The 24,210-nt window shown below is 35.8% G+C and overlaps 1 pseudogene; it reads left to right on the forward strand.

Moving 5' to 3' along the window:
• The first annotated feature begins 6,867 nt into the window (after positions 1-6,867).
• LOC120169352 lies at positions 6,868-10,628 on the forward strand (annotated as a pseudogene).
• The last annotated feature ends 13,582 nt before the right edge of the window (positions 10,629-24,210 follow it).

A 24,210-nucleotide genomic window follows, 5' to 3' on the forward strand; every position in this document is an offset into this window, starting at 1 on the left:
ATGCAATATCATTTGTAATTATAAATTTTTCGAAAAGATTGATATTAGTTTTTCGAAAAGATTGAAATATATCATACATTTCAAATTACCTTTATATAATTATATATATCGATTTTTTTAATATATTTTAAAGCATTTATTGTCTTATTAACCAGTAAAAAAGTTTAGTAATTTAGAAGAAATATTAATGACGCCAGCTTAAGTTTCAATGCCTTGGTTGACGTTATGAGCCTGTAGACATACTGTATGTCACATACATGGCCTGCCACTTCCCTTTAGTTTAATGGGAAACGTTGAAAACATCAACGCTAAGGATTTCATTTTACAATGCAAACGTAATAATGAAGAGATAACTATTCAAATAAATAATTAGAGACAAAAATAAATTTATAGAACAAAAATATATATAAAAGGAATATATATATATACACACTTTCTTTTTTGGTACGTTTATTAGGAAACATGAAAGAATAAAGAAATATACTTTTTATCCACAAGGTCCAATTGAGCCCCCAAACAATAAGGGTAATATTACAAAATAGGTAAATAATAAGAATAAAAATGTAGTTATACTTTTTAATTTTAAGAAAACGTCCTCAAAACGATAAGATATTATCCTTTAAAACTAAATTAAACAAATGCATTAACTATAATAATGTTTGTTTCTCAAGCATGCTAAATATTTTATTTCACTTTATATAAGAATGTATTTACTAAATCTAGCTTGGATTAATTAATGAATAATAGAGGAAATATATTGGTTGATTATGTTGTTGATTTTTATTTTATCTTATTTTTTTGGGTTATAGATTTTAGATTCAATATGAACATATTCTTTCGTGCTTATATAATCTCTTTTTTTTTCCTCTAAATAAGATTAATATTAGATTTAGAATTTATAAAAAATATTATTCTTTTAATTTTTATATTTAAAGATTTTATAAGAATTATTATATATTTAAAGATTTTATAAGTCACAATATATATATATATATATATATATATATATATATATATATTATATATATATAAGTCCATGCATTCAATATAATTGTCGCAAAAAAATTAAAAAAATGATTTAATACCTCATACCCTCAAGCAACCCGACTCAACCACTTGTCGAAATCCTTTCTCACACACACCAAAGCCTGACAAAAGCACCCCATAACTTTGCTTCAAGAATCGAGCATATACCAATAAACTTAAAAAACCCCAGTTAACCATCGTACATCACTACCGCGGATGACTCCACCACATGTGGAGATACCATTGTCAGGATCTCAACCTCTATCTAAATTAAGTTTAACCCAACCCTAACTCGGTCTCTATTAAGCATTGCAAGGAATGCACAGATTAGCAATAACAGAAAAGAATCAAGAAAGCATTTCATTGAATCAACTTGCTATACACATCACCTATACTTGTTACTTATAGCTCACTTACAACAACCTCAAAGAACTTAACAACCCTAAAATCATTTCCTAACAGCTTCTATATGATGGCTAACCACATCCATCATCATCTCTCAACTTACATGCATGATATGCATGAAGTGCTTTAACTCATGTGCATGAGTTACTTTAATATATCTCAACATTCTCTCCACTTCTTTTTTTTCTCTTCTCTAACAAAGTAGCAGCAGTTTTTCTCGAAACTGCTCAAATGCGGGCTTGGTTAGTGGCTTGGTTAGTCTATCTACTACCTGGAACCCAGCAGGAACATAACTAACTCGAAGTGCACCGACTGGAATCTTCTCACGAACAAAATGCACATCCAGTTCAACATGCTTGGACTGAGCATGACAAACTGGATTCACGCTCAAGGCAACAACATTTGTGTTGTCACACCAAATAACAGGTGCATCCTGCAAGGACAACCCAAGATCACACAGGTAAGCCAGGTCACTTCTGCAGCAGAATCAGCAACACTCCTATACTCAACTTCCATTATTGAACGAGAAACAATTTATGCTTCTTTGAATTCCATGCAACCAAACAATCTCCAAGGAAAACACAAAATCCAGACATAGACCTGTGATCACTAGCATCACCACCTGTGATCACTAGCATCACCAGCCCAGTCAGCATCCGAGAAGACTTTGACACATAACCGAGCATCACCTTTCGAAAATACCAACCCATAATAAAGTGAACTTGCCAGGTAACATAGGATACGTTTGACTGCCACAAAATGGACCGTTCGTGGAGACTGCATGAACTAAGTTGCTTCATTAACTGCAAGCTCTATATCTGGTCGAGTATGGCAGACATACAAGAGAGCTCCCACAATACTCTGATATTCTCGAGCGTTTGTCATTAGGTCACTAGTCTGATCAGCAACCTTTGTAGCAACTATAGGAGTACAAACAAGTGTTGCTTGACTCATGTTAGTTTTTTTAACAGTTCACATATATAAGCACACTGACTTAACAACAAGCCAGTACTAACTTCAATTCCCATAAAGTATGACAACTCACCTAGATCTTTAAGCAAGAACCGAGTACTAAGCAAATGAACGACCTGATCAACGGTTGTTACCGAAGTTCCTGTGATGACGATATCATATACATATACCACAGCATATGTACAACAGTCGTCTTGAATTCTGACAAACAACGACACATTTACTTTCGACTCAACAAACCCTAACTCCAAAAAACAAGCTTTAAGCTTGTCATTCCAGTTACGTGGTGCTTGGCGGAGGCCGTAGAAAGCCTTCTGCAACTTACACACTAGTGGAGTACCATATGCAACAAAATATTTAAATCCTGGTGGCTGTTACATGTACACCACCTCACTCAAGTCACCATTCAAGAACGCATTATTGACATCAACCTGTCTCAAGACCCAACCACTTGCAATAGCCATGGTTAAAAGAACATAAACAGTTGAGAACTTTACAACTGTACTAAACGTGTTCTTGAAATCGAACCTAGGGACTTGTGTGAACCCTTTTGCAACCAACCGTGCCTTGTAGCTATGCAAAGACCCATCCGAATTTCTTTTAATCTTAAACAACTACTTATATCCCACCACATTCCTGTCACCAGGTAGGGGAGCAAAAACCCACGTGCCATTTTGAATTAATGTTGAATATTCTGCATGAACTGCATCTGTCCATGAAGCTGACTGAAGAGCTTCTTCAACAGTTGATGGTATAACATCATCAAAAAATGTAGTGTACACTTTGGTTTAAACACCCCACACTTACTCCTAGTTAACATGGGGTGACTATTAGCAACTGCAGTCCCTGTTCTATCACTAGATGGTGGCTGAACTTCCATAGTAACTTCAGTGACACCAGGCTCCTCAGGCATTGCAGCAAATCCATTGTCTACACCAGATCATGTAGAACTGTGTTTAGGAGTATCTATAGATAAGTCAACAGCCTTTGGCTCTTGAACAACACCAGTACGCAGTTTATTAACATCCACCACTATGTCAATAGGCCTACTCAACTGCGAACGGACTCCCGATTGTCTGACATGACTATCCTGAGTAAATGGAAAACACCACTCATCAAATTTCACATGTCGAGACACAACTACACGTTTATCAGGTGTTAGACATAAAAACCCTTTGTGTTGAGGGCTTGTACCCAAGAATGTGCATAGATGAGACCGAAAATCAAGCTTATGGCTGTTGAAAAGTCTTAGATGAGGGAAATATCGACACCCAAATACCTTAAGTGAGCCATAGTCAGGTTTCTTGTTGAACACACATTCAAAGGGAGACCTCCCAGCTAGTACCTTCGAAGGTAACCTGTTTATTAAGTGAACAACCATAACCACTGCATAGGACCAGTAAATGATTGTCATGGAAGCCTGTGCAAGCAGCACTAAAGCCAGCTCAACCACATGCATGTGTTTACGCTACACTACATCGTTCTGTTCTGACGTGTGTGGACAGGTAACACGGTGAGAAATATCAGCTTCAGTGAGAATACGAGACAACCGACGATACTCACCACCCCATTTACTTTGAACATTCAAAATTTTTAACCCAAATTGTGTTACCACAAGCTGCTGAAATAATTGAAAAGGCTGAGTAGCTTGAGACTTATCCTTAAGTAGATATAACTATATGTGTCGAGTACAGGCATCAACAAAACTAACATAATACCTAAAACCATTCGAAACAATAGGCGATGACCCCCATAGATCAGTAAAAACAAGCTGGAAGGGAGATTCATACACAATAGTTGAATTAGGGAAGGGAAGTTTATGACTCTTTCCCACGTGACAAGCAACACAAATTTCATTAACTTTTTGTTCAATGTTTACATCAAGTAACTTTCATATTTGCTCAAGGGTTCCATGAACAGGATGCGTAAGGAGCCTATGCCACAGATCATACAAACGATTTGAAGTAACAACACTATTAGTTGCAAAACAAGCACTTTTATTACTACTATCATTGACTTGAAACAAGTATAGTTCATTATTCTCCTATCACTGTAGCAATACCTCACTAGTGTCTTCATCACGAACACAACAACGTGATGCATAGAATTTGAAATATACCTCATTGTCCCTAGCAAGCTTCGAGACCGAGAGAAGATTTTTAGTTATCTTAGGTACATGAAGAAGATCGTTTAACACTAATACTCGAGAAGAAGAACACAAAACTAATTTACCAATAGTTCAAATAGGAAGTAAACCACCATTACCAACCACTAATTTACATGTTCCTGAGAATTCTTTTTGATTAAGAACCTTAGCCGAATCAGAGGTTACATGATGTGTAGGTCAAGGATCTAGCACCCATTGATCCCTCGTGCTAGTAGCAATATGAATTTGCGGCTGTGAAGAGTAACAGACCTGCGCTTCAGCCTTAGCTTTTATACAACATGCACACTTATCCACATCAACAGGGGCTGACTCCAAACAAGAGTAGTTTACAGATTCTGAACCACTACGACTCATAGCATGATCAGTCGATCGACCAGTAAACGATTGATCGAACCTGTACCAACAATCAACAACGAGATGACCATTTTTCTCACACAACTGGCATTGAACGCGTGGTCGACCCCGACCCCAACCTTCAGTTCAACCTCCAGTACTAACTCCTGACCTTCCAGAAGGACGATCATTAAAATTATGATTAGCATTCTTCAAACTAGGACCAGATTGAGCAAAATGAGCACTCATCGGCATAGACTCTTCTTGGGAATCAAATCCAGCAAGTTGAGTTTCTTCATCGATCAGCATCGAGCAGATCTTATCAAGGGACAAAACATCTTTCATGGTGGTTATGAACGCAATATACGGTTGATACCCTCAAGGAAGACCTTTTAAAATGTTTGCAACATGTTCGACCTAAGGAATTGCACTGTCACACGAATCTAATGCATCACAAACTTCATTGATAGGAGTAAGATACGTACACATGCTATCACTTCATTTCTTGAGAGACTGAAGTTTGTAGTGAAGGCTGATGACCGCCGTGGTAGATCGGTTCGCAAAGAATTGCAACACTTTACTCCAGACCGCCGCTGCTGTCTCCGCTCCAACAAACTGGGACAACAAATGAGAACTGATCGTGGTCAGTAACCAAGAAGCTAGTGCACTGTCTTGTGCAAAAAACTCCTCATGCAATTCATTTGCCACCGTGACACCATTCTCATCCTCCACTATTGCAGGAGGTGGACACGCCGCTCCGGTTAGCAATCGCTCCAGTTGATGACTACGAACAGTCAGCAAGACTTACTGCTTCCATAGTAGAAAATTAGCCTCATCAAGAATGATGTTAACCTTCTTGTTTGTGAAGGTCTTGCCAGCAGAAAATTCCATGAACAAGAGTATGGCACAACACGCAAGAGAGAGACCTCAGGAACATCCGGCAAATGATACCATGTTAAGCATTGCAAGGAATGCACAAAATAGCAATAACTAAAAAGAATCAAGAAAACATTTCATTGAATCAACTTTCTATTCACATCACCTATACTTGTTACTTATAGCTCACTTACAACAATCTCTAACAACTTAACAACCCTAAAACCGCATTACAACAAAAGTGTTCTGTAGCGATGTTTTTAGCGGCGTTTTAAGGGCAAACGCCACAAAATTTAAGCATATCACGGCGTTTACTATTCAAACGCCACAAAATGATACTTTAGCGGTGTTTGTATCAAAAAACGCCGAAATATGTTCATCCATAGTGGCTTTTTTTTCCAATAAACGCCGTTTTAAGGATAATGATTTAGCGGCGTTTTTATATAAACGCCGCAAAATAATAGAACTTTAACGGCGTTGTTATTAAAACGCCGCTATAAAGTGTTACTTTAGTGTCGTTTTTAAACAAAAACGCCGTAAAATATTTGGACATTAGTGGCGTTTTTATACAAATGCAGCAATAAATTTAATATTTAGTGGCGTTTTTTAATCAACGCCGCAATATAATATAACTTTAGCAGCGTTTTTCAGAAAATGCCGCTATAGAGGCTTAAGTTAGTGGCGTTTTGAAACACAAACGCCACTCAACATTTGGACAGTAGTGGCGTTTTTTAAGTAAACGCAGTGATAGAGTGAAACTATAGCAGCGTTTGGATTACAAATGCCGCAAATTTCTATAAAACCCCCCAAATTTTGTGACTGAGCCCTAGCCCTATTCTCTTCATCGTATTATTGCCCAATCAGTTGCTCAGTTTCCTCCATCAACCCTCGCATCGGTTCTCCACCATCGGCGATAGTCACAAAGGTAAGAACATCTTCCTCCACCATCGACCTTTTGACTCTTATTTCTTTATTTCTCCGCTTTATTCCTCCTTTGGTTTGATTTCTTCGAAGCATTTCGTTTTGATTCATTTTGATAGCACTAAATTTCTATTCCGATTTTCTGCTTGTTTCTTCATTTTGATTCAATGGGCATTGTTCCTTTAATGCATTTGCTAGAACCCATGTCACGAAAAGTTGAATAATTTGATTTAATTGATGCACCGTGCAAATTGGGTCTTTGTATTTTCTACAATTTGTCCATTGTTTAAAATATCTGAATAGATCAAGGCCCCAGTGATTGTGGTTGGTTGAAACTTGATTTATGAGATGAACATCAGCCCATGAACTTGGAACAAGTCATGGCACCAATCATGCAACAGTTCAGGGAGATCGAAACCTATATAAAATGTTCCGCAGATACTATAATTCATGTTTCAATTTTCTTTTGTACGTTTTTTAGGTTTACATCACACTCATTTTGTAGTTTGTACTACATCTATCTTTATGATGTTATGGCATTAGGATTAGCAGTTCACCTTTTAAATGTTGGCTGTCGGCTATAGTGAGAATCAAGACTTAAGCTTCCATCGTTGTTTTGTTATTTGATGTAATATACTTCCTGTTTTATATTTCTTTTGAGCAATTGGTAAATGCTACCTTTATGTTTGTTAAATCCATTTACCTTTTTTTGCCTGTTTAGTAGGTAAAGATATTTGAAGGTCAAAATATAAGTGTTACATTTTTATATCTCCAGGTCCCTGATGTATTCTATTATGCTCAAAAGGCAGTTCTGCATCCAACAGCTCCACTATTTGATCAAGAGAAACAAACCTTGAAGCCACGATGTATCAGGGCATTGAAACAAATATTTATGCTTTGTGATCATGATATGGACGGAGCCCTTAGTGATGCAGAGTTGAATGAGTTTCAGGTATTTTTTCTCTTTTGTTGCTTTTTTTTTTCTTAACCACAACTACTTCTCTCCTAGAAACTTGGAAGGTTTGACATGTTGCACAATATATAAACATGTTAAATGCTTTAATGGTCCATTACAACCTACTAAGATTATGGGTGTAAGAGGGTGGTTCAAGAGAGGATAAAAGGAGGAGTCAGTGACCTTGGTCTTGCACTTGAAGGGTTCCTATTTATTCATGCTCTTTTATAGAAAAGGGGCACCTTGAGACAACTTGGGCTGTCTTGAGGAAGTTTGGATATAATGATGAATTAAAGCTTCGGGATGACATACTTCCAGTTCCAACCAAGCATTCCCCTGACTAGGTGACTCTTAGTTTTGATAGTGGACATAACTATTATTTGTTCAAACTGACATTGATGCTATTGTCTTGTTTTTTCCTTGTATATATTTGGTTTAAATTCCAAAGCACTTGATTAATCATATATATGGTAATATGTTCGGTCCGAGCCTAGAATTAGGTTGGTAATTTTCTCAAGAATATTAATCAGCTCTGTCATGCTTCATGGATCTCAATATGAAGGAAATATGGAGCTTTCTGTTAAATATATATCAATAATTCTGAAGTTTTAGCTACTTTTACAGCATCGCTATTTGTTCTCCCAATATCAAATTCGTTTGTTTGTTGATTAGTTGTACTGCCTATAATTTTATTTTAATTTATTCCATGATAACTTCTTTTATGGGGATAGTGTTATACTTCTAAATATCCTGTAGAATGTGGAGCTGGCAAATGAAGCTATGGACTTTTTGCGTGGGATCTTCCGATTGTATGAGAAATTAACTTTTAGCCTTGTCAATCTACTTCTACTGCTTTCATCTACTGATCATTTTTTTTCTCGTATAAGAAATTAACTTTTAGACTTGGCCTCTGCTGTTGTTTACCCATTATCCTATTTGATTTTTAGAATATATTTCTATTAACATATTTGTTGTCCTTAATTCAGCCCATGGACTACAGAGCCTTACATAGAGGTTGCAGAGATAACGCCTCAAGGAAATTTAACACTTAATTGGTTTTTATCTGAGGGTTGTTGTGCTTACTACTCATTCCTTGATTTCTTACTCTTGTTATAACATGTGATATCATCTTAGTGGCTATCTTGGGCCATTTATTTCTGTTATGAGTTTTGTCCATATCCTAAATTTTCTGCACAGCACAGTGTCTTAAGGATCCTACTCGTGGCACTAGAAGCGTTTATGGATTTCACAAGATTTTTATGCATTTTCTAATTTGCATTTGTAAACCATATGGCAATAAGTATTGACCATCGGGATGCTGTTGATCTGAAGTTCCACTTACTTGCAGTGCATGGTCTTATTAAGTGGCTAATATTGCTGGATAGTTTCATAATTTCTTTAATTAAATTCTCTATGGAAGTACTTTACCATTTCACCATGTTTATTGTCAACTAAACATCACTGGCTATACTAATGCTTTATCTACATGTAGAAAAATATGATTGCCTCCCACCTCCGTTAGTATTTTGGGTTTATCTGTTCTCTTCTCTGTGCTCTTTTAGTATGGGGAATTCATGGTTCTGAGATCAGATTTATTTCTTGGGTTTGTTAAAAAATGCAGGTCTTATCTTGTTGGTATTGATTGATATTTTAACAATTTTATTCTAGTCAATCTACTTCTTAACTCTAACTCTCATTATATACGTGGTCTGCAGTGGGCCTGGATGACAAGTCTGGAGCCAGCATTGAGTTTGGCTAATTTGATTTGCATTGGATATGGTGGAGATCCAACTTCAGCCCTTCGTGTCAGTAGGCGACGATTTGTAGATTGTAAGAAGAAACAGACGGAAAAAATGTTTTTCACTGCTTTGTTTTTGGTCTTAAAAAATCCGGGAAGTCCACTTTGTTGAATTCAATTATAGGAAGGTGTTGACTATCAACCACTAATCAGTTTACCGATCTTGCTAGTTCTTTAGCTTCTTTTGTTCATCTACTAAAATTATACTATTTATTTGTCTTCCTATTCTTGGTACTATGGTTCATCGATGAGAATAACATTTGTACTGCAGGTCTTTCTCAAGTAACTACACTCCAACAAATGATGTACGTTATGTATCGAATGTTGTTGAACAGATTGGGGTGAGTAATAACTGTTGATATGCCATATGACCTGGAATTTTCTTGTAATTCACTTGTTTCCTCTTTCTTTTTTACCACCCTATCTTTTCCCTGTGAGATCATTGACCATGATGGTGGGGTGTAAAATATTAGTTAAAAAAGACTAGGTTATTAGTTACTACAATGTCCTTGGGAAAATAAATTTATTTTCTTTGGTTTATAAGATTCTTGTGTATTGAAAACGTGGCTGCTCATTTCTGATGAGTTTCAGATTTAATGTGGCAATCTTTGTGATCCTGTTGACATTACAGGGTTCTCAGAAGACCCTTATTTTACAAGAGATACCAGAAGATGGAGTTAAGAAATTACTGTCCAACAAGGAGTGTTTGGCTGCCTGTGATGTAGTCGGGTGCACTGTCAAGGATCATTTGTTACTCCTAGCAAATATTTTGGATCCAGTTCATCACAGTACAAGTCATCACAGTCTCAATCTTCTCAATTAGAAGTTAGTCATTTAAAACAAAAGTTGGCTAATATGGATCAACAAATGGCTAACATAAAAGCAGAAAATGAAGCAAGGGAAGCAGCGGCAGCATAGAGAGAAGCAACATATCAGCAGAGATGTGAAGAATTTGAAAAACGACTCAATGATATGATGTAGATGCTACAAAAAAATCAACCTCAAAATCCACCATCATAGTCTCATTTATGTTATCAGCATTCTGTTAATGTTATTGAACCGTGTTTAACTGAACTTATATTACGTTAATGAAAATTTTTATTTATTATATTAGATTTGTGTTGCTTGTTATTGATATAAAGTTTGATGTTATAGCTGTTATGTTTGTTGGATAATGAAATAGGTTGAAAAAATAGATTTGGGGGTAATCGACAATAATTTTTTAATTGGTTAAATTATGTGTTATTTAGCGGCGTTTGTATCAAAAAAACGTCGCTATATATAAGACCTATCGCGGCATTTGTACCCTAAAAACACCGTTAAATACCAGACCTATTGCGCCGTTTTCATAAAAAATGCCACGAAATATCAACATTTATTGTGACGTTTGTGATAAAAACGCCGCTAAATATTGACACCAATTGCGGCGTTTTTAAGACAAACGCCGCTAAATATCGGTACCTATTGCGGCATTTGTTTAACAAACGCCGCTACATATCGTTACCTATTGTGGCGTTTTTGGTTAACAAACGCCGCGAACTTTAGCGGCGCTATTTTCAGCGGCGCATTTTGCGGCGTTTTTCATAATGCCGCATGTATTTTTTGCGGCGCTTAAAAACGTCGCTATAGGTAAAAAAAAGGCCGCAAAAACCATTTTTGCTGTAGTGCCGTTTCCTAACAACTTCTATATGACGGCTAACCACATCCATCATCATCTCTAAACTTACATGCATGATATGCAAAAATGCTTTAACTCACGTGCATGAGTTACTTTAATATATCTCAACAGTCTCTGCCATAGCACAATATTCTCGCCTCGGCCAGCAACAACTTAAGTTATATTCCTACATAACAGTACTGCTCTTCGAGCTTCTCTACACAGAAATACAGTCGTTTACTCCACTCAACGATGGTATCATACTCGTCCAAAGGATTGTAAAAAACTCTATCGAGCCATATAAACCATAAAAGTGAACCAAACAAAACTGCCCAATCCTGTACGTTATCAATAACCATAACAGCAGTAGTGAGATTTCGCATGAGCCACAACTTAAACTCCATTGTGAGGAATTCATGCAAACGCTCAGAACGCAAAAGTTTAGCCCAAACCAACACCGTCCTTGGACATCTTCAGAACACATGATCAATATCTTCAGTGGCAGCATTGTACACCGAACAGTGAGCATCAGCGGTGATATGTCGGAACACTCTATACGCATTTGTCATGAGTCTATTACTTCCTATAGTCCACAAGAAAAATTTAATTCTTCGAATGCCCTTAAACCCATGAATAACTTTCCACAACGAATCATTAGAAGCAACATACGCCCATACCGAATAGTGTACGTGGATCATATGGAAAATTTACGATCTGATTGCACATGCCAACGTACCGTGTCGTCAGTCCATGAAGCTAAGAATTGAAAAAATGTGATAAATTGAAAACTTTGAAGCATATTTTATAAGTGTCAAAATGAAGAATCGAATAATGAATTACTTATTCATATTAGATTACGTGAGATCTTACAACGGTATCTCATATGCTCAAAACAGTTGTGATGAATGAAAAATTGATGCTGAAAGTAAGATACATGTGAATTGTGTTTGTTAGGAAATGGGAACACCAATATCCCACATTGGTGGGATATCAAGCAAAAAAATTGTTTATATACACAAACCAACTTACTAATTATTAAATGACTTGAGTTGAAATTATGCCTCACTAGTAAGCACATGGGGTGCAAATCTGAGCCTACCAAACCCATTGGGGTTAGGGGTGCACTTGCTTGACGTGTATGACATGAATATTTAGACAAAGCGAGCCCTCATAGGGCTTGTGAATATTTTTACCCACTACAAATTAAATATTTTCCTTAAGTGATTTTTTTAGTATTCTGAATTAAAAAGAATATTATGTAACTTCCTTTTAATTTAAATATTAAATATGAAATGACTTGTAATTTGATATAATACAGTGTTAATTGATTATTTTTTATTTTATTCGGATACTAATTAACAGTCAAAATATATTTCAGAGGTATTAATTGATTATTTTTATTTTATTCGGATACTAATTAATAACAAAAATATATTATTTCCAATTCGTCTCCTATGTGAAACGCTATAAATATCGTGCTAACCTACTAGGTTAAACACAAATCAGAAAAAAAAATTATTCCTCTCTTATTTTTAGTGATAATCTCTAACAAGATTTGATTTGTGATCTCACAAATTGTGATACTGATCATATCATTGTTGTATCTTGGGAGACAAACGACCAAGACATCTCGAGCACCAATGAGTGGCAAAAAATAAGTCTTAAAAAAACTACGTAGTTATAAAACTCAACCAGTTTCAAGTTCGATATTGTTTTATTATTCGGGTTCTTTACTCTAAACTATTCATTATCCTTTATTAATAAAAATTCGATTTTTTTATTTTTATTTGTCTCAAATTATGTAACAATCTTAAGATATATCTTCTTCTACCTTTCTGAAAACAAATCCTAGACTAGTCGGAAAACTTGTGAAAATTAAAGCAAATTAATTCGTTTTCAAGAATTATCCTGTCGTTTTAACGGGTTTGCTTAGAGTGGACATATCTGTTTTAATAGAAATTATCGGTGTAGTAACATTGTTTACTAATTTTTTTATGTTTCTTTTACATAAGAATGGAAGTAACATATTCCAATGGGTTGCCCAACTTGGACACTAGAATGATGGTTCCAGTTCAAAATATGAATGCAAATCAATCAACAGTGACAGTTAACCACAACGTTTCGCCATCGAAATTTTGTGGGGAAAATTTCAAGATATGGTAGTAAAAGATGTGGTTCTATCTAACCACTGTAAACTATGCTAAGTTCCTAAAGGAATATCCTCTTATCTTTAAAGAAGGAGAATGAAAGGTGGATAATATCACTACCTTTAATATGGTTGAAGCTTGAAAGCACTCAGACTTCATATGTTGAAATTATATCCTGAATTGTTTAAATGATTCATTGTATCTAGTGTATCCTACGTATCAAACGACAAAGAAAGTGTGGGAGGCATTGGACCATAAATATCAATCCGAAGATGTTGGGGCTAAGAAGTTCTTAGTTGTCAAATTCTTGATGTATCATATGGTTGATTCTAAACTAGTTGTAAAGCAAGTGGAGGAAAAGATCAACAAAGAATCATTCAATGAGATTAAGACAAACGTGATTGAAGTCAAGGACTTCAAAAAGGGAAAAATCCCAAGAATAGGTCAAAGATGGGACCTAAAAGTGGAATTTCCAAGAAGCAAAAGATCCATGGAAAATACTACAACTGTGAAAAAATAGGGTACAAGTCTACTAAATACAGACAACCAAAGAAAGTCAAAGCTCACGAGGTAAACGTTGTGGAAGAAATTGTCAAAAATGTGGAGGACTTGGATCTATGTGATGTGATCTCTGAAGTCAACTTGGTTGACTTTAACCTAAGAGAATGGTGGCTCGATACTGGAGCCAAACGTCATATTTGTTGCGACAAAGATTCTTTTTGGAGTTAATATCTTGCGACAATAGGGAGAAGCTCTACCTGGGCAATGCTGCGACTTTCAAGATCAAAGAGAAGGATATTGTGGTCTTGAATATGGCTTTTGGTAAAGAACTCAAGCTGCATAATGTATTGTATGTTCCTGACATATGAAAGGATATTGTACATGGGATACTCTTAAGTTTTCACGGTTTTAGGATGATGTTTGAATCCCAAAAGTTGATTCTGTATAAGGGGTAATGTTTGTGGGTAGAGGGTTTGTATCTAAATATATGTGAAAACTAAATGCAATATCTTTAAAATTTGGACATGTTAATTATAATACCTTGCGTAGATTAATTAATTTGGAACACATCCCTTCGCTTCACATCAATTATAAACATAAATATGAAATGTGTTGAGGAAAAATTAACAAGAAGTTTGCTTGTTGGAAACTAGGGTTAAGGAAGCTCGTAGGGGTGGTATTTGGGGAAAGTAGTTTGTGCAATGGCAAGGGGCTCATAACTATGATAAGGCAATTAATGGATGGATCTGGGTGCTCTAGAAGGGGGTTGTTTCTTTTGTCATGCTTGTTTCCATATATCAATGTATTATTGGGCTGGTTTGAGTAGGGAATGAGGAGTTTGTTCTTTCGGTAGTGTATGCTAGTAATGTGGGAATTGATAGGAGATGCTTGTGGGATCACTTGGTGTCATTGCAGCCTTTGGTGGGGGAAGAGCCTAGATCCTTATGAGGGATTTTAATATTTCTCTTAGGGTTTGAGGAATCTTCTACATGAGGGCTTTTCTCTAGAGATATGGCTGAGTTTAAGACCTGTGTTGATGCGGTTGGGATTGTGGATTCTCCTTTTTTGGGGCCCCTCTTCACTTGGTTTAATCACCAATCTGGAAGACCTCTTAGAAGGAAGTTGGATAGGGTAATTGTGAGTGCTTCTTGGTTTATGGTTTTTCCCAACTCATTGGTGGAAATGTTAGCTCCTAGGGTGTCGGATCATTGTTCGATGGTGGTTCAGTTGTATAAGAAGGTGCAGTCTGTTCCGAAACCTTTTCGTTTCTTTAACTTCTGGACTTTCCACTCGGGTTTCTTGAATGTGGTGGAGTAGTCTTGGAATCAGAGTGTTGGTGGGTTAAATCCTACGGGGTGTTATTTTTGAAGCTTAAGCAGCATCTGAGACAGTTTAATCTCACTAATTATGGTGTCATTTCTCGTAGGATGAAAGAGAAGTTGGGGGAATTGGAGAGGGTTCAATTGCAGAATTTGAGTTGAGGTTATTTAGGAGAGTTGGAGAGTTACAGGCAGTTGAGGAGGGATTTAACAAGCAAAAATGGAGGTTCACTTGGATCCAAGAGGGGGACCAAAATACCAAAATTTTCATACTATGTTACGGTTCACCATCAGCCGCAAGCTATTCAAAATATTGGAGCTAGGGATGGTCAGATCTTGAACGATCTAGATGATATTACTGAGGAGGCTATGGACTTTTATAAGAGTTTGCTAGGGTGTCCTGATGCTGAAGTGTTGGGGTGTTCTAGGGTGTTATTGCAGGATATTCTTAGGGGTTCTTTTTCTGAGGAGGTGAAGGTGGCTATGAGTTGTCAAGTGACAGGGTAAGAGATAAGGCTAGCAATGTGGGGGATTAATAGGGATAAGGCCCATGGGTCGGATGTGTATACTTCATGTTTCTTCAAGAGGGCTTGGGCTATGGTCGGGGAGGATGTGTTGAATGATGTTAGCTACGTTTTTATACTGTTATCTTCATCATGCTTTCAATAGCACTGCGGTAGTGTTAGTACCTAAAGTTCTTAATACCAGCTTAATGGCAGACTTCAAGCCCATTTCCTATTACTGTGTTGTCTATAAATGTATTACGAAGGTAGTTGCAGAGAGGTTGTATGGATTTCTAGCAGAGGTTATCTCCCCGAGTCAAAGTGCATTTGTTAAAGGTCGAAATATTGTAGATAATAGTTTGGTGGCTCAAGAGTTGGTAAGGGGTTATAGTCGAGCTGCTTCTTCCCTAAGTGTGTGTTGAATGTGGATATTAGGAAAGCGTTTGATTCTGTCACTGAGATTCCCTGTTTGAGATTATGGAAACTCTTAAGGTTCCTAGTGTTGCTATTGGGTGGATTCGGAATTGTGTTACTCAACCTAAGTATTCAGTGGTGTTAAATGGAGAGTTATTTGGAAATTTTGAGGGTGCAAAAAGGCTTAGGCAGGGGGATCTTCTTTCCCCCACTTGTTTTTTTTGATAATGAATATGTTCTCTCGTATGTTGGATGCAGCTGCTGCTGCTGTTGGGTATTTTAGTACCACCTTAAGTGTCATAGGATCCAGCTCACTCATTTATGTTTTGCAGACAATATGTTAATTTTTACTAAGGGGAGGTATGGTTCGTTTATGGGTGTTTGGTGGTTTTGAAGTAGTTCTATGAATTCTTAGGGCTTAAGTTTAATCCTTCCAAGAGTGAATTATACTCGGTTGGGATGCATGATTATGAGGTGCAGTCTATTTTGGAGGACACAGGGTTTAGCATTGGGAGACTCTCTGTGCAGTATCTATGGGTCCCTCTTGTCACTCAAAAGCATGGTTATCAAAACCGGACTGGACCGGTCGGTTCAACCGGTTGAACCGTGAACCGGTGGCCTGTTTGGTCCGATTACCTCACAAAACCGATCTGGCAATGAACCGGCTGAAAATCGGTAAAACCGGCTAAAAACTGGCAAAACCGGTTTGAACCGCCGGTTCACTTTTTTTATTTAAAAAAATTAAACCAAACAACGTCGTTTGTTCAACGAGCCAAGTCAAATTCGAGTATTGTTGAGCTCGACTCGAACTCGAAAACTTTAAAAGTAAGCTCAACTCGACTAAAAAACTCACGAGCTAAAATTTATCAAGTTCAACTCGAACTCGAAATATAATATTAAAACTTGAACTTGAAAAGGCTCGAACTCAAAAAAAATTTAGAAGTTCGATTGAAGCCTAAAATTTGAGCTCAATTGAAGCGAAAGAATAATTCGCTCTGTGCTCACCAGAAGGCTCCATGATTTTGAATGCCAAATTATCTCTATTATTTATATAAGTAAGTTGAGATGCTCTTCTATGTTTCTTAGCCAAGTGAGATTGTTTTGTCCTCATATTTTTACTCTTTAAACTTTTGGGATGTTCTTCTATATTTCTTAGTCATGTGAGATTGTTTTTTTTAAAAAAAAATTAAACCAAATGACATCATTTGTTATGATTTTTTTAAGCCCCAATTTTATTTTTTTGATTATAGTTATATAATTATATTTATTATTTAATATGTTTTACCTTAATATTATGTTGTAATTGATTTGAATCATTTTGTTTCACTTGATTTGAATCATTTTGTTTCACTTGATTTTATGGTTTTTAATTTATATATGTTATGACTTGTGATATTTTTATACCTTTTAATATTGTAAACTTAAAAAACTGTTACATATATATTAATATTGCTTTGAATATTATGTAAATTAAAAAAAATATTATTTTATATAAAATCCGGTTCAACCGCGGTTGAACCCGATTGAACCAGTACCTTCACCGGTTCAATGTCCGGCCCTTTTTAAAAATTGCTCAAAGTTCACGGCTGATGATTGCAAGCCTTTTTTTGGATAAGGTGGAGGCTCGGTTTCATATGTGGGCTGCTAAGAATTTGTCTTATACCGGGAAGGCCCAACTTGTTCAGACGATGATCTTTAATATAAAAAATTATTAGTGCAAGCAGCTAGTTATTCCTAAAGTTGTCTTGCTTCGTATTAAGCAGTTGTGTTCAAGGTTTTTCTAGAGGAATAGGGACACTCCGACAAAGGGAGCTCGTGTTGGGTGGGGGATTATTTGTCACCATAAGTCGGAAGAGGGCTTGGGGATTAAGGATTTGAGGACTTGGAATAATGTCTGCTTGACTATGCTCATACGAGATATCTTGTTGAGTCAAGGGTCCATTTGGGTGGCTTAGTGCTAGGCTAATGTTTTACGAGGGATGGGGTTCTTACAACTGTAGGGCAAACCATCCCATATCTATTTGTGGAAAAGATTATTTAAGTTGAGGGATGCTATGAATGTTGTCTGGATTATGAGGCCTCGGATCACTTTGAGGGATGTTTGGGAGGAGGCTAGACTAAGAGGAGGGAAGGTTCATTGGAAAAGGTTAGTTTTGCACCCATTTCATATTCCTAGTTATCCGATAGTGGCCTGGATAAATGTTTTGAATCGTCTCCCTACTAGGGATAGGCTACTTAGATTTGGTTTACAGGTGGAGAATGCAATTGTGTTTTGTTATTGAGAGGTTGAATCTCGAGATCATATTTTTTTCGATTGTAGCTTTTCCATGGAGGTTTGAAGTGTTGTTTTGGGGATGTGCGACTTAAGAAGGCAAGTTTGTGGATGGCATCCTTTAGACTGAAAGTTAAGTCTCTTACTACTATTTTGAGGCGGGATTGGAATGCTTATGTCTATGTTGTGTGGAGAGAGGAACTGGAGAAATTTTCAACATATACATCCTACTGAGCAGGATTTGATTCATTATATTAGGGATGCAGTGCAAAGTAGATTGTGGGGGATTTTTTTAATAGAGATGGATTGGTTAATTTTAATTTGTGTAAAGCTTGGGGGTGGTATAGATATTTGTTGTATAGAGATTGTTTGTGGTTTTACAGGGTTATGTATATTTGTTGATATCCTGTTGCCTTGTACAACAAATAATAGGGTTATGTATAAATTTTAAGTGACAAACATAGAAATGCATATCGGTTTCTTGTGTATGAATCAAATAATCCTGAGATTTATAAGAACACAATAATGAAATTAAAGAATGCATCATTCTTTGAAGATGTCTTCCCTTACAAGTCTAGGGTGGTTGATCATAGTTCAATAAAATGAATCTTAGAGACTAATAATGAAGATAGTCCATATGATTAGAGCCAAGAAGGAGCAAACAAGCAAGAGTGGAAAGATTCGTTGGATCAGATTTCCTAATTTATATGTTAGAGGCTAAACCTAAAACATATAGCGATATTATACGATCTTCAGAATGTACCTTATGGAAGGAATATATTAAAAGTGAGATCGATTCCATCGTGCAAAATCACACATGAGAATTAGTGAATCTTCCTTCAGGAATAAAAACACTAAGTTCAAAATAGATTTTCAAACGAAAAATGAAAGTGAATGGAACAATTGATAAGTATAAGGCTAGATTGGTAATAAAAAGGTTGCCGACAAAAACAATGCCTTGATTATTTTGATACATACTTTCTTGTATCAAGAATAACATCCATAAGAATGATACTTACAATTGTTTCTTTGTGAAAGCTAGAAGTACATCAAATGGATGTTAAAACTGTTTTTCTAAATAGAGATATTGATGAAGAAATATACATAGAACAACCTGATGGTCATGTAGTTTCAGAACAAGAAAGAAAAATATGTCGATTGGTGAAGTCTTTGTATAAAATTAAACAAGCACCAAAACAATGTCATGAGAAGTTCGATAATGTCATGATGACAAATGACTTCAAGATAATGAGTGTGACAAGTGTATATATGTCAAAAATAAGAAAGAAAATCATGTCGATTGGTAAAGTCTTTTTATAGACTTAAACAAGCACCAAAACAATGTAATGAGAAGTTCGATAATGTCATGATGACAAACAACTTCAAGATAAGTGAGTGTGACAAGTGTGTATATGTCAAAAACACAGACTTAGGATATGTGATTCTATGTTTATATGTTGATGACATACTCATTGTTGAAGTAACAATGAAATGTTTAAATCTACCAAAGATATGTTAAATTCAAGATTTGACATGAAAGATATGGTATTGACTGACACGATTTTGGGCACCTAATTAAAAGCTCATCTGAAGGCCTAATACTGACTCAGTCACACTATGTGGACAAGATCGTTGAGAAATTTAACAAGGATGATTATGGTATAGCCAGAACTCCAATATATTTGTTGAAAACATTTTGATATTTCGATATAACAAATTAAGTGTTAATTAATTTTAAGATTTTATATTGAATTATATATTAGATTAAATTATTCGAATATGAAAATTATTACTTAATTTTCAAAAGTCTATTTCAATCCTTACTCAAGTGTAAAATTATGTTTCAATCTTAAAATATTTTTTGAAACAATTTTACAAAGTATTTCGAGCCATATCGAGCCAAAAATAAAAATTATTTAGTATGGCATCGATACCAATAAGGGTACCATACCCCTGTGAACATTTTGGTTCCGAGAAATAACAGAATACTTGAATGGTACCTACCCCCATAGGTATCGATACCCCCCAGGTATCGATACCCCCATGCAATGGTATCGATACCCCTCAGGTGGTACTGATACCCTAAGGCATATAATGGTCGAAATATTTGAATTTTACAATGCAGATACCGATACCCTACGAAGGGGTACCGATACCCCTCACCTTCCAAGCTGTTTTATTAATTGTTTTCAAACTTAAACGGCTCCATTGACTCCACTTATTATCCCAATGTTCAGAATCAATTGAAGGAGTATTTAAACAAGTTCTGAAGCCATTGATCAATAACAAATCATTGAGAAACAAGAGAGAAAGCATCAAATACTAAGTTTGTGCAATTCAAGCCAATTTTCCTTTCAATATTCATTTTGCTTTCAAGAACTCACATTGTGCTCATTTGTAATCATTTTTTAGTGTTCTTTTCTTGTTCTAGAATTGTGCAAACATCTTACCTTGTGAGGTTTTCTTATAAGTTTGCAAATTTGTGTATTTCTCTTTGGGAGAGTGTGCTCAAGAATTGGGGTATAATTCTTGAGGGAGTTGTAAGGTTACTCTTTGTCCTTAAAAGAAAGAACAAATTAGTGAATTTGTTGGAAAATCCTTAGTGTGGATAGCTAAGGTAGTGGACGTAGACTTTGATTGAGAAAGTTGAACCACTATAGTCGTTGCAAATTACTTTCAATTTTCTACAAAAGCTTCCACCAAAATTTAATTGCTAATTCACCCCCCCTCTTGGCCGATTCCATCGATTGTTTAACTCATCTATGGTATCAGCCTCACTCATATGAATGCTTAATCAACTCTTGATTCGATTCGGAAGAGTACATCGATATCAAGTCATCAATTGCTCTACTTTAAACTTCGACTTCGGTCTTGATTTATTGCCTGTCAACAAACCTCATTCTTAAATGGAGCTAATTATGCTTTTTTGAAGATTAGGATGATGTATTTCATTCAAGCAAGTGACATGGGAGCTTGGAATATTATAGAAGATGGATACATCAAACCCTCCACTCACCCAAGATTATGGAGTGAATGAGAGACAAGAATGTTCCAGCTCAACTCCAAAGCTATCCATATTATCTTTTGTGCACTTGAACCGGATGAATACGGGATAGTTTCATCTTGTACAATCACCAAGGAGATATGGGACAAATTACAAGTCACTCATGAAGGCACAAACGAGGTAAAAGAATCTAAATTAGTCTTCTAACTCATAGCTATGAAAATTTCAGGATGAAACTGGATGAAGATGTCAAAGCTATGACGATAAATTCTCTACGATTGTCAATAGTCTCAAATCATATGGAGAAATCATTCCAAATGACAAGCCTGTAAGGAAGTTAGTTTACTCTCTTCCAAAAGCTTGGCAATCAAAGAAGACAGCGATCATCGAGGTTAAGAACTTAAAATCCTTGACCCTTGATGACTTTTTGGCTCTCTCCTCACGCAAGAAATGATACTTAAAGACGAGGAAGATCTTGAGAAAAGAAACGAGCCAAAGAAAGAGACGGAGAAGAAGAAGAACGTGGGAGTTGCTCTCAAATCAACAAAAGATGAGAGTGATTCGGATGAAAATGACGATAACGAGGAGATAGCATTATTTGCCAAATGGTTTAGAAAAATGATGAGGCTAAACCGAGGAAGAAAATTCAAACGAAATGAAGGCTTCAAGAATGAACCAAAAGAAAAGGACCCGATCATTTTCTATGAATGCAAAAAAACCGGGGCATGTCAAATATGATTGCCCACAATTGAAGGGAAATGGTCAATCAAAGAATAAGCACAAGGCTCACGTGGCTACATGGAGCGATGAAGAAGTATCTGATGAAGAGGAACAAGAAGTAGCAAACTTGTGCTTGATGGTATTGGGGGAAGATTCTAAGGTAACCTCTAACTCATTCGATTTAGATGATTTATCTTATGATGAGTTATTAGAGGAATATAATGGGTTGGCTTCGGATTATGAGAAATTGTTTTTAAAACAAAAAAAAGATATTTCAAAATTGAAAAATGAAAATAATCTCATATCCAAGACCAACAATGATCTTGAAAGTAAAATCAAAGATTTACAAATCAAACTAGAAGAGTTTGAAAAGAAAATTATTGATTTGCAAAATTTACTTTCAAGAGTCAATTGTGATCATCAAAAGGAAATTAATGATCTTAAACCTTCTTTTGATAAAGTTGGATCAAAACGTTTAGAAAAGAGAGAAAATTCAAAAACCAACTTGTTAGAAAAAGTTTTAGAAACTACAATCATAGAGGTCCCTGAAGAACCTCTAATGGAAAAATCGTTAGAAGTATATGGGTTCCTAAAGAACTCATTACTACTAAAGATAAGGATATCCTACACAAATAGATAGCTAAGGGGACTAGGATTTTGGAAACTAATGAGTATGGACCCAAAAGAATTTGGGTACCAAAAATAAAAAATTAATCTATGTTTGTAGGAAAATGAGCATTGCTACAAGGCACGAGAAACAAACTCAAACTCATAGTACCTTGATAGTGGATGCTCAAGACACATGACCGGAGACAAAAGCCAGTTCATAGAGCTCAACGCCAAAAATGGAGAAGAGGTGACTTTTGGTGATAACTCTAAAGGTCACATTGAAGGTATAGGAACTATAGGTAATACCTCTTCTATACAAATTAAGAATGTTTTATATGTGAATGGATTAAAGCTAATCTATTGAGTATTAGTCAATTGTACGATAAAAGATTCAATGTCATGTTGATATTAATGGTTGTAAAGTCATTGACATTGCATCTAATCGGATTATGCTTGTTGGTCATAGAATAGGAAACATTTACATGGTGCCTTTAGATTCCATAGATATGACTAATTTATGCCTAGTTGCTAAAGATGAGCATGATAGTTGGTTATGGCATAGGAGGCTAGGACATGCTAGTATGAGTGTTTTGCAACGGTTAATTCAAGGAGATTTAGTTCGAGGGTTTCCTAAACTAAAATTTGATAATGATAAAATCTGTGATGCTTGTGCTAAAGGAAAACAAAAGCGAGTTTCTTTTAAATACATTAACGACGTATCCACTAGTAGAGTATTACAATTGATCCATTTAGATCTTTTTGGGCCATCTAGAACTACTAGCTTGGGTGGAAAACAATATGCATTTTATTGGTAGATGACTATTCTAGATTACTTGGGGTTCTATTCTTAAGTACTAAAGATGAAGCATTAGAAAAATTTATCACGTTTTCAAAAGTAATCCAAAACGAAAAAGGTTACTCTATAACTAGTGTTAGGAGTGATCATGGAGTTGTTGAGAGGAAAAATCGAACTTTAGAAGAAATGGCTAGAACCATGCTCTGTGAAAATAATTTGCCAAAATATTTTTGGGCGGAAGCCAAATACGCTTGTTATGTTATTAATCGAGTAATGATTAGGCCTATTTTGAAGAAAACTTCATATGAACTTTTAAAAATAAAAAGCCAAACATTAGCTATTTTCATCCTTTTGGATGTAAATATTTTGTTTTAAACAACGGTAAGGACAATCTTGGCAAATTTGATGCTAAAAGTGATGAAGGAATTTTTTCTAGGTTATTCCTTAAATAAATCTTATCGAGTATTTAATAAAAGAACTTTAGTTGTGGAAGAGTCTATACATGTTGTTTTCTATGATAATCCCCTTCCGATGAAGGATTCTTGTGTGAATGATGATGTAGGCATTATAAATATAAATGACGTTGGACATGACATTGGAGAACCATCATTAAAGGAATAAACGAAAGATGAGGAAACTCAAGATCCTCTCGAGAATCCAACCATTGAAGAAAATGAAGTCTTTTACCCAAGGGAATACAACTATGTCAAGGATGGTGAAATAATAGGTGATCCATCCAAAGGGGTAACAACTCGATCTTCTCTTAGAAATATTTGTAATTATGTTGCATTTATCTCATGCATAGATCCTAAGAA

The sequence above is a fragment of the Hibiscus syriacus genome, unplaced genomic scaffold, assembly GCF_006381635.1.
Source record: "Hibiscus syriacus cultivar Baekdansim isolate YM2019G1 unplaced genomic scaffold, ASM638163v2 tig00111758_pilon, whole genome shotgun sequence".
Lineage (NCBI taxonomy): Eukaryota > Viridiplantae > Streptophyta > Magnoliopsida > Malvales > Malvaceae > Hibiscus > Hibiscus syriacus.